Raw genomic sequence first — 13,034 nt, 5'->3', positions numbered from 1 at the left:
TAAAAATTAAAAGTTTTTAGAAGAAGACAAGAATAATTAAACCCTGTTAAATATTGTTAGATCGGCGGTAGTAAGTAAACGGAGGCGTCTGAGGTAACCGTTAACCATTTATTCAAGCAAGAACGTAATAGAACGTCAACAGTAAGTAGACCGGCAAGTCTCCGTCATTTGACAGCCTTTTATACTCGGCTGTCAAACGGTTCAACCAATTGCCTCGCGTATGACAGCCCGGCAACCGGCAGGCGCGTCTGATTGGCTAAGATGCGCCTGGCTGCTGCCGAGCTGTCATTCGTAAGTCTGAGGACTTACGAGGCTGCAACAAATATCAATTAAAAATGTGAAGTGAGGGCCTAAGGGCATCAACCAACTCCATGCCTGCATGGGCTCCACATCTAGAACCATGTTTTGAATCCTTTTAGGAGGGCCAGGAGAGTGAGAGCCTCTCTCACCTCATTGGGGAGAATATTCCACAGAGTAGGGACAATGGCAGACAAAACCCCATCAGTTAGATTTTTTTAACTGATAGGGTCCACAGCATACCTTCCATACTTGACTGGGTGGAATGGACTGATATAATGGGATGGAGGTCCTTCCATAGATAGTCTGGTTCACAACTAACACCTTGAATTAAACATAGAAGCAAACTAGCATCCAATGCAGATCATGGAGCAGAGGTATTACATGTGCCCTTCTTTGCTCACCCAATGTAGCTTATGTGGCTGCATTCTGTACCAGAGGAAGATTCTGGATACTTTTCAAGGGTAATCCCCGGTAGAGCATGTTGCAATAGTCTAAATAGGCATGGGTGACTGAGCAGAAAACTTGCTCAACCACCTTTCCCCAAAAGGGGAGGTGGGAGATTGGATGAAAGTTGTCCAGAATGGTAGGATCCAACAATAGCTTCTTGAGTAGCAGTACACCAATGCCTCTTAAAAGGAGCTGGAAACACCATTGCAACAATGATATATTCACCATAGCTTGAATTAATCCATATGACACCTGCTAGACAACCTTAAGAACCATGGTGACACAGTGATTAGAATGCAGTACTGCAGGCTACATCTGCTGACTGCCAGCTGACTGCAGTTTGGCAGTTCGAATCTCACCGGCTCAAGATGGACTCAGGCTTCCATCCTTCCAAGGTAAAATGGGGACCCAGATTGCTGGAGCAATATGCTGATCCCTTAAACTGTAAATTGTTTACAGAAGGCTGTGAAGCACTGTAAGCAGTATTTATGCATAAGTGCTATTGTTATTAATCAGCCAGAAGGGGCATGGATCTAATGCACAGGTGGTGGTGTTTGCATTCTTTAGGATCTTGTCCCTTCTTTAGGTCCAAAGAATCAAACTGTTCCCATATAACTGGATAAGTCTGCTCCCGGGCATCTCCACAGAACTTACACAAACCATTGTTATCCATTTTATACCTTTTTTATTCTGTGGATTTTAAAAATATGTCTAGTATGGTTGGAGTTGGGAAGAATGAGGCTAAACTAACTCCTTGCTAGGCAAGATTCAAGTTCAATATCTAGTTGGCTGGTCAAGCTGGAGAAGGGTCCACCTTATAATGTCAGAACCAGAATGTTTCTAATTAGGTAACAAAGAACTGAAATGGTGAGCTTAGCGTGTACCAATAGCTATGAAATCTATGAAAAAACAAGCTTGCAAGTTAAAAAAAATAGCAACAGGGACTTTCTAAATATAGCTCCTCTCTCTCTCTCACACACACTCTCTCTCAACAGCTAATTATAAAAGTTATAAAAAGGACTTTAGCTTATTTAGAAGAATCATTCAGCCCTCAAAAGACACTTCCATTGGATTAGCTAGCTCAGCTTAGTTAATAAAAGAAATATTATCCTGCTGAGATTGACCTGAAAAAGCACTCAAGGAGAGGAAAGGTCAAACTGACTTTAAATTTGAGAGAAAAATTAAAAACAATTCTCTTCTTTACCAAGACTTTAATGCACACTCTGTCTATCTTTATTTATCTCTCCCTCTCTCCTCCTACACACACATACATACACAGAAGTTCTTTATTGATCCAGCTGCTGTAGCACTGACTGTACACAAATAGCTTCAGAATGACAAATTTGGGCTGAACATTGGTAGAGGGTTCTGAATGCAGTGGTTTACATCCACCCTCTCTACCACAAAGGACACAAGAATCTACCCTGACTAATCACAAATTACATGGAATTTGACTTTTGATCCACTCTGCTTTGCCTAATTTGCTTTAAGAGGAGGTGGGCATTTGTTCCCTCATCTTCAAAAGTAGAAGAGATCTTCTATCTTAATCTAAACTGAAACTTTCATTTCTGTGTCCGTGCTTTTCCCCAGGCATAATTATTGCCCCAGACCCCTAAAACACATTTCTAGTGCTATTTCCCAGTGATTTGTGTTGTAATTGCCTTGAAAGTAACTGAATTTTAAATCTAAAACATGTTTTATTATTTATGATAACTATTGTACATCCCTAGTATTATTCGTCATGTTCCTGATTCTCTCATAGATTATAGTGCCCAAACTTCAAAGAATTGAAATGCGGTTTTTCTCTTGGTCCCACCAAGCTTAATAGCATTTTCTATAGAAAATTATTTTTGCCCCTTTCTGATAGCTAGGTACAATTCTTTCTGCAGGTCATTAAATTTATTGAAAATCATTAACCAACTGGATGATCTCTTGACAGACAACCATTTTGTCATAGAACTCAATTCCATATTCATCTGTTTTAAGACATTGTACAGTTCCACTGTTGATAGATTTTATATCATTGTGAGTTTCTCTGAGTATTGGTATAATAATTGAAAGACAACACATATATATTTACAGTTTTTTTAACAATAAATATGCATTCCCAACCCCTCCTCTGCCATGATACTAGAAAAAAACCTTTTATTTTCCATATGTTTCTAGCATTTGATACATCAAGATTTCAAAGATGAATTCAAATTAGCACCCTTGTATACAAAGATAATATAGTTTTTAATCTGGTGGAGGATCAAATTAGACATTTCAATGCAATAGGATTTGTAATTTAAAAACCCACAAATATATGTGTCTTATTGATTTTGAGGAAGAGGCATACATTTTTCTTGATAAAAAAGTATATAAAAAGTACACAGGTCACAATGGATGGCAAATAATTTCAAGTTATTGATAAAGATTGTAGATCTTCATGAGTAAGAATACATCTCATGAAACTGGACTTTCCTTTCAAAAGGAAGATGAATATATACTGAGTTGTTTCAATTATTGCATTATATTATTAGTATGATTGGTTTGCTGAAGGTGAATGGGATTGGGTTTTGCTGAGAGTAAGTACTATTTAATACAATACCACTTAAGAATTACAAAGGCTTGCATTGTAAGATGCAGTTAGACCTGAAAATTATTAAATATTATTACTATGCTTTCATAGTTAATAAAAATTCCAACAACATTGTGAATTGCAAAGCAACATGGCAGAGTGCATTCCTCCCAATTTTGAGCAATTGTAGACTGATCCCACTACTTAGAAACAAGGAATGTGTCAGGGTTCCAAGTAACACCCCCCCCATGAAATAAGACTCCAAGGCTCAAAATTCCACTTTATTAGAGATGTCATATTGGCACATCTGGAAAATCCGAATCTGAACGCTTCCAGGTTTTCCCCACCCAAATAGCAATAGCAGTGGACTTATATACCGCTTCATAGGCCTTTCAGGCCTCTCTAAGCGGTTTACAGAGAGTCAGCATATTGCCCCCAACAATCTGGGTCCTCATTTTACCCACCTCGGAAGGATGGAAGGCTGAGTCAACCCTGAGCCGGTGAGATTTGAACCGCTGACCTGCTGATCTAGCAGTAGCCTGCAGTGCTGCATTTAACCACTGCCAGTCCCTACCCAGCACCTATATGTGCATCACGTGGCTGAATCAGACACCATCCCAACTGGAGATGCCTCCCAGTCACACCCCTCTAGGTGCATGCCCTTGACTCTGTGAGAAAGGAATGTTATTATGACTATATATCTCCCATACTCCATATAATCCCCCTTCCCGTTTCCCCACAGCAATAAATGCGGCAGACCTGAAGGGCCAAATGCAAAAGATGGTTTCCAAGCCTGACAGGAGTCAGAGTGAAGGGGAGGGTGCCTTGAGCTATAGCATCTTTTTTTTAAAGGGAGACTGGTGATAGTGGAAGAAAATAAGTTCATATTTCAATTAGCAGTCTGATGCTTTCCTTGGAATATTCAATACAGAAGCTGGCACTTGGAATCATTATCATAAATTAGAGGGCAGCAACATTAGTATTTCATTTGCATTTGATTAATATAATTAATTTCTTATTGTGGAACATACTGGACCACAGCTGGCAAATTGATTGCACTGTCCCCAAGTTTCTCTTCTGAATATGAGAAAAAACCCTACAATCTTTTGTGCTGGAAATGAATATGCAACCTAGAAATAACTATGCGAATTAGGTATCAATAAAATACATTTTTTATTTCTATTTATTTTATTTATTAGATTTATATGCCCTCCCATCTGATCTAGAGGCAATTCTATAGGCATGGTTTCTATGAGAAAGAGGGCAGAGGTGGGTTGCTCCCGGTTCGGCCCGGATCAGGTGAACCGGTAATGGTGGCAGCGGGACGCTCCGCCCACCCGCCTGGATGCTTCTGTGCATGCTCAGAAGTGTCACGCATGCACACATGCACACACACAAGTGAACCAGTAGTAAAAAAAAATGGAAACCCACGACTGGAAAATGGTTGTTCACTTTCTGTTCAATTAATCAATCAAAACTGGACCCTGAAAGACTATCAGTTTGATAGATATAATTTGTAAAGGTAGACTTAAACCAACGTAAAGGTAAAGATGAAAATATCCAAGCTTTATAGTCAGTTTTAGAAGAAAAAACTAGCTAGAGATAGAAATATGAAGTTTCATTGCAGATTATAAAAAAAGCCTGCGCTTCCTATGATAACATCAGAAGGTTTATAGGATTCTTCAATATATATTTGTCTCTCACACAAAATCTCCCAGGATTGCATGGCTCAGGATTGCATGGGAGTGGAAAAGGAAAGAATGATAGGCAGAAAGGATCTAAAGGATTCTCAGCAGTCATCTTACCCTGAAACATTTTAAACATTTAAACCAGCTGAAGAAATGGTGAACTGAAAACAGCTCTGCTAAAAGTGGAGCTGCTGCCAACTGCAGTGGAATGAAGAGCTGCTAATTAGACCAGCTCTTTGTAATTCCTCTCCAGACATAGACAGGATGGGAGAACATTCACAAGTGCTCCAGAAAGTGACTGCAAGACAGTGACCTCTGGTGGGCTTAGCATTTGGGGAGACGAGGGGATAGCCCTCTTGCTCAAACCAAGGCCAGCACTTTTAAAAAGAGTTTGCATGCTTCATTTTCTCATCATTTTCATAAATTGCTTGCTAACTTCTTTTTATTATTGTATCCAAACTTTTGAATTGACAAGTCTGAAAATACCAAGTGAGCTTCCTTCAATTTTTTGTAGAAATTTTAAATAGCAATTGAATGATATTTATTTTTTTGAAGAAACAGTAAAAGGTGATTAGAACATTTTAAAGAATTTGTAAAGTTACAAATAGTCTGAATAGTAGAGAGTAAGATTTTGGAATTAATTATTAGAATTAATTATTAAGTATTACAATACTTCCTATGGGAAAATGCTTTTGTTTTGAATTCTTTAAAAAAATTATTAAAGGAAACTTTGAAGGTTGAACAGCAAAGGTAACTACAAGGAACTAAAGATTACAATTAAAGGACAAGAATACTTACATTTGACTTGCTAACACAGAATGAAGCAAAATATTTTAATTTTGGGGATATTGAAGGATACTTTGAGCAATAGAAGTAAATTTTAAGAGTGTCTATCTCTGTTAATGCACAGTGTTTAAAAGATGTTATGAAAAGGAATACATTTACCTGACCATATTGAGATTGATCTCAAAGTGAATTGAAAAATTACATGCTTCAGAATGATATGGAAAAAGGTGCTATGATATGCAAAATAAACCCGCCAACACTATAATCATTTAAAGGGATATACAAAGTGAGTGATCAGGATAACTTTCAAGGATTTACAAAAGAGAGTTGTTAAACTTTGAACAATTTTGTGAGAAGAGACAAGGAAAGAAATTAAAATATATCAAGTCTAGGACATTATTTAAATAGATTAGATATCAAATTTGTTAAAAATAAATAGAAACAATATAAAGTCAATTTATTTGATCAATATTAAAAGAGGCATTAGACTATTGCTGATAAGGAATGAATCAAAAGGCTTTTGGATTTTGGTATAGTTAAGAATGAGATATGGGAAGAACAGGGCATGTGTTGTATTTTAAAAGAAGGTGATAAATTATTAAACTTGTTTATTGTTTTATTACCTTTTCTTTTTTCAATTTGTCTGTGATTTTCTTTTCTGCACTTTTCATTTGTTCTTAATCTTTTTGTTCTTTTTATAAAGTTTGTATTGGTTTTTATCTTTGAAATTTTAATTTTTAATAAATTACTATTGAAAATGTTTAAACATGTGAACATGTTTAAACCAGCTCAAAAACTCATATAAATGCATTTTCTTATGAACTTTACAAAGTCACTACATCTGATGGACAACTGAGATGCTATAAATATATGACAGATAAATAAATAAAAACATTTTCCCAAGCATTTTTTCCTGCTTTAATTCTGCCAGCATTTGATATCAAAGTAATCTGAGCATGTGAGATAAACTAGGATGTTCCTGCCTGAGATATGTCCACTAACAAATTAGAGGTACATGTCTGCAATCATTAGAATGAAAGCCAGGTATCTTCTGTAATTAAAAATTATTTTGTCACTGCTTCCTCTTTATACATATAGGATATGTTTATACTTGTTCTCAATTTCTCTTAACTTTTTAAACTCAATGTTATGCCATGACCTCTGAAATATTGTACCATTGGCACAAGGATTCTGCAGCAGATGAGAAAACTACAGGTAGCATCCATATAGTTCTTTTCATATATTATGAAAAACAAAGACAAAATATTAGAAATTGTAGGAGTATATCAGAGTATATAGAAGGCTTAACTTCACAAGGATGATTAGATTACCTCTAAATCAGGAATCCCAAACCTGTGGGCTGTGGCCCACTAGTGGGTTTTGGGGGTTTGCAACTGGGCTGTGGGAATGGCTGGCGAGTGTATGTGAGCACATGCATATCTTCACTTGCATGAGTAGTGAGCAAGCATGTGTGCACACACTACATTTGCAGCTTGTACAACCCATTGCCTCCCCACCTTCCAGTCTGCAAAGCTGAAAATTTTGTAGAGCTCTGCTCTAAAATGATCAAAGTATGTTGAAACTCTGCAATAAATTCAACTTCTAATAGAAAATGCTTACATAAATTACATGGAAAGATATTCCTGCATGAGATTCATTAAGTAAATAATGATTGGTTTTCTTTGAGGACTGACAAAATGGATCTTTTGGGACATAAATTGTCAATTTACCTGATCTCATAAATGGTAAAATCAATGTTCATAATCAATGCACATATAATTTGATGTACATATATCAGCATGAGTCAATTGCCATTTCCATATTAGTGACTTATACCATCATCACAGCTATCATTGAAGTGATATAAATCGTGTCTGCATTATTGTTATTTCCGCAAAATTACGTTTGGAAATTATTACAAATCACAAGACATGACCAGAAATCCAATATATCTTTGGTCCTCTCTTCAAGGAATAAGCCTGCACAAAGAAACTTTCACTTTACCTATTTGTTCATTTACTTCAGGATATATTTTTTTTGAAATGTCCATCTGTTCATTTAAGCCTTTTACTTCAGAATTAGATTTGTTTTTAGAATTGAGCTACCATTCCATTAATTCCATTCCATTAATTAATTGCAAAATCCCCTTTGGCAATTTATTTAAATTATAGATAATTATCTCAAGCTGGCAGATAAAAAATTGCCATTACATTTTGCCAAAAAAGAAAATTGAAATAGAATAGAAACTTCTAGTCAAGACAGCATTTTCAAAGGAAGTTAATGGAAGTTTAGCTTTTCTGCCTGATGTGGATAAAATAGGTTTGAATAGAGAAGGCATTGGTGCCCTTTTTTGACAAGATGGTTTATATTTTAGTAGGAAATGCTTTTGCTAGGAAATGCTGATAGCTTTTCTGTAATATATATATAGTAATATATCATATTATTTCTTCATTTTAGTAGTTAAGGAATTTTCTGCATCATTACATTATTTGTATAGTTTAAAAAAAAGGTGAAAAAATCTGCAACTGTTTCCTGTAAAAAATTGTGATAGCTCTCTTTTCTTGTCCAAGAAGGGAGAGGTCCGTGTAGAAGCAGTTTCTTCTTTCCTACAATACAAGAGCTGTCCAGATAGTAACAATCCACTCTAGATCCTTACATATTTACATGCCCAGAAATGAGGAGAAACATAATTTATTATTTCTCATTTCTCAAGCATTTGCACAGGATAGCATGGAATAAACATAAAAATGTAGATATTAAGCCACTTCAGGTAGTCCTCATTTAGTTTGTTCAGTTCTCAGTTACAACAATGATGAAAAATAACTTTCTGTCCAATCCTTGCATTTACAATTCCCCCCACCTGTAAAGCAAAAGAAAGGTGAAGTAAGATAATAACCACCATTTTAGATTTATTTAGTGATCTTTTGACTTAATCACCAAGTTGTGGGACCCAATTATGATCATTATCTATAATGGCACCCCTCCTGGTATTTCAATAATGTAGATCCCCATGTTAGTCAGTGACTTCCATATGTAAAGAGAATTGTTATGAATGAACAAAAACATTATCACTTTGTGGTAGTGCCCCAGGGGTGGTTTCTGGCTTCGGTTACTGCCGGTTCGCTCAGGGACGTGTTTTGGGGATGCGCACTTGATGTGCACATGCACATGTGCAGTAGTAAAAAAATTGGTTCTGTACATGTGCAGAAGCAAAAAACAAGATAGAACCAGTTCGGGGGTGTGACTGGCTGAGTTACTACCTACCTAACCGGTGCAAACCGGAAGGAGCCCACCTCTGTAGTGCCCTATCTGATAGGTGCTGATAGAGCTTTGATGAGATATACTTTTTCTCCCTCAGCCATCAGGTTTTTCTCCACCCTAAAAGAGTGGTTTAAAATGCCTTTTGGTAGAAGCACACGTAGTACCATAATTATCTCTGTAAGTTTGCTGGAAGAATGAAAGAATAAAGTCCCAAATAATATGTCAAAATGATAAATAATGCTTAAATTCAGTGTAAATGAATGTAAGCTCAGAGACATCTGTTATTTGTCTTTTTACAGAAGTTTCTATTTTTCTTCTTGGATTAAAGATCCTTTGACTAAAGATCTGAAAAGGCATTCTTCATTGCTTTTGATAATATATTCTTTTTATTGCTATTTTTTTCATGTTCCTGAACCAAACAAAGCAAAACACTTGCATTCAATACTACATGCCAGGTTATTGAATATTCTTCAGCTTGCCGCATTTTGTATGTTTTACATCTTCTTGAGGGTCTTGAAAGAACCAAAAGTTTAGGATGAGTGGTGACCTCAACTTCTTTAGTAAAGTTTAATGACTTTCTTTTCTCAAATTATACTATTATCTTTGGGAGCATAAATCAGGGGGGAATGCGCTGTTCTTAGTAAATGGGGATACAAGGGAATGGGTGTAGATAACTACAGGGGTGTCTCAAAGATAGGATCAAAAACATAATGATGGGCTTTGATATTGAGATTGAAGTACCATTCATTTTTACATATATTGCACATTACATGAGTAATAAATAGAAGACAGCTAATGTAAGGTAAAAGTTCCCTTTGTACATATATGGTAGTCGTTCCGGACCTTATGGGGTGGTGCTCAAATCCGTTTCAAATCCAAAGAGCTAACACTGTCCGAAGTCATCTCGGAACATTTAATCATAGGGCCAGCATGACTAAATGCTGAAGACACATGGAATTCTGTTACCTTCCCACCAAAGGTGGTTCCTATTTTTCTGCTCACTCTGTTATGCAGCTCTAGGGAATTGCTTTATGATCGACAAGCTTAATATCTTAGCCTGAGCCACCATGTCCCAGTTTGCGTGGTTTAGTAATTAAGGAAGTACAATTCTAGGATAGGAGAAATTGGATATTTGGATATGTTTGTGTGTGTGTGTGTGTATGTATATATGTATGTGTGTGTATATCTATATGTATGTATGTATGTGTGTGTGTACACACACACACACACACACACACACACACACACACACACACACACACACACACACACACACACACACACACACATATATATATATATATATATATATATATATATATATATATATATATATATATATATATATATATATATAGTCACAATCTCTGGTAAGCCCCAATTATGGGAGGAAGCTAACTGCTTCCATCATCTGTCAATCGGCTCGTCACAAAAGTCCATCACGACAGAAACCCAATATTTTTACTATTGCCTTTGTTATATTTGTGTTTTTTTATTTTATTTGTGCTGATAAATAAATAAAGAGAGACTAGTATAAATCTATTTCAAGCTATTTAGCTCTCATCAGCTAGCCATACCCTTACAGGGATTCGAACCTGTGCTGTATTGCATTTTAGGCAAACGTCTTAGCCATTAAGCCACAGGTCTCCTCCTTATCAGCTGAAGCCAGGGAAGAAGGTATATATTTAGAGTCACAACCCCTGGTTAAGCCCCAATTATGGGAGGAAGCTAACTGCTTCCATCATCTGTCAATCGGCTCATCACAAGAGTCCATCACGACAGAAACCCAATATTTTTACTGTTGCCTTTGTTATATTTGTGGTTTTTTTTAAATTTGTGCTGATAAATAAATAAAGGGAGACTAGTATAGATCTATTTCAAGCTATTTAGCTCTCATCAGCTACCTTACTGGGATTCGAACCTGTGCTGTATTGCATCTTAGCCAAACGTCTTAGCCACAAATACACACACACACACACACACACACACACATACATACATACATACATACACACACATATATACATATATACATATACATATATACATACATACATACATACACACATACACACATACATACATATACATTCCCCTATATTGGGTTTTAAAATTATTTGTAAGCTGCCCAGAGTCATTGAGAGTGACTGGGTATCCATATAAATCTTTCAAATAAATAAATAAAGTTAACTCTTAGATATGATAAGTTTATTGACTGACCTCCTGTTTTGTTTCAAGTTTTCTGTTATGCACACATAAATACAGTATTCAAAGTTGACAGATTTACTACAGTTGTAGATAGATAACAACAGACAGCAATGAGTCAGGAGAGCTTATCTATTTTAAATATTTATCATATTTAAGAAGCATTCATACCTCACACAGCTTGCCTGAAGAGAGCAAAATGCAGTCCAAGAAGCAAGAGCATAGTCCAAATCCCTTTCACAAGTAGGTAGTCAGTTGGTCCAATGGTCAAGAGTCACCAACAAGATGCAAGGGCTGGAAAGCCAACCGTTGTCTCCAACGAAGACTGCAAACAAAACAGCTATCTATATCTTTGTAGCGAACTGACTGCAATTATGCATGCTTACCCTTTCATGAACATTTCTCAGCTTACTTCTGGATGTACCTAAACTTCGGCTTAGGGGTTGTGCGTCATCATCTGACTGGTCCAACTAAACAGGAGCTCCTTCTAGTCATCAGATGGTATTAAATCCTGCTTTTTTATTCCTGTGGCTGACCAATCTAAAGCACAGGTTCAGCTGGAGCAAATATTGTCATATTCCACGCCAGAGTCAAACTCTGAACCATGGCTTAGTCTTATATCTTCAGCTCAATCTACCGCCTAGAGTTGCCACTGTGGTGATAAAATAAAATAAAAGGTGGTTTTGATGTTAACTGTCCCCGATGGGATAGAAATCTAACACATAAATAAATTGTGCAGGATCTTGTTGATAAAAGATTGATTAGTGGGCAGTGGCACAAATATCTTACATCCCACTACACTTCCTTTACAACATGCTGGTACTTGTGCCTTGCACCTTAATGTTACTTTCGTTTTTGCTGGCATTTGTCACTGAAACCACTAAAGTAGGATCCCAGACAAAGATATCATTCAACACAGATTTTCCAGAAAGAGTTATTTCATGACTTAATAAAAGAAATTTAAATAATCACTAGCTACACAGTTATATTAAAACATATCCCGTGATTCTTAAGAAATGCTTAAGATACTTATTTGATCATAGCTATACACCAGTGAATACACCAGTGAATTATTATTATTTTTTTAAAAAAATACTGTTCTCATTCTATATTCTCTTAGAAAGCAATTGCACTCTGTCCCAAGGTACATAAAGGAAAGTATTAAGTTCAATTTCTAAACTTAGAAATTCATTTTACTGAACTTTGCTTTTTTTAAAAAAACCTTATTCTATTTCATTATGAAACTAAAATAAGACAAATATTCTTTGCATTTGTTAGCCTTTTCATGGTTTTTCTAAGTTGGCATTACAAATGGCCATAACATAGGACTCTTATATTATTTGCATTCATGCAACAGCTTTCAGCAGTTCAGGTAAAACCCCAGGGCTACATTGAAACAAATCATTGTGTTTGAAATACATGTTTTGTATGTTCAGACCATTGTTTACTTTATAGTTTAATGTAGTCTGCAGTCTGACAGGAGAAAAAATAATTCAGTAACCGCAATATCCTCAGAGAATGCAGCCAGAAAAAGAATAATGGTAATTCTAGCTAAAATATAAATGTCAAAATAGATTGTGGGTATCAAAACCCAAGATAATAAATAATCTATTGTCTTCCTTTGTCATGAAAGGCAAATACCATGTTCAAGGCAAATAGCATGCATGCATGCATGCATGTATGTATGTATGTATGTATCAGTGACGTGCAGTCAGGGGAGGCAGGGGAGGCAGGGCCTCACCACTGTCATGATGAAAAGAAAAACAAAATTAAAAGGAAAAAGGAAA

The 13,034-nt window shown here is 36.1% G+C and overlaps 1 long non-coding RNA gene across 1 annotated transcript; it reads right to left on the bottom strand.

Annotated features, from left to right (window-relative positions):
• Positions 1–8,456: 8,456 nt before the first annotated feature.
• On the bottom strand, positions 8,457–12,613 carry LOC148043874 (uncharacterized). Its single transcript, XR_015697898.1, has 2 exons — positions 11,419–12,613; positions 8,457–8,641 (listed from the first exon to the last, which is right to left on the bottom strand). It is a non-coding gene; the product is annotated as an uncharacterized LOC148043874 (long non-coding RNA).
• Between the last annotated feature and the right edge of the window lie 421 nt (positions 12,614–13,034).

This window comes from Thamnophis sirtalis, unplaced genomic scaffold (assembly GCF_051295495.1).
Source record: "Thamnophis sirtalis isolate CommonGarterSnake01/CBP01778 unplaced genomic scaffold, rThaSir2_p1.2 scaffold_10, whole genome shotgun sequence".
Lineage (NCBI taxonomy): Eukaryota > Metazoa > Chordata > Lepidosauria > Squamata > Natricidae > Thamnophis > Thamnophis sirtalis.
The sequence above is the reverse complement of the archived record's forward strand: the minus strand, read 5'-3'. Positions and strand labels throughout refer to the sequence as shown.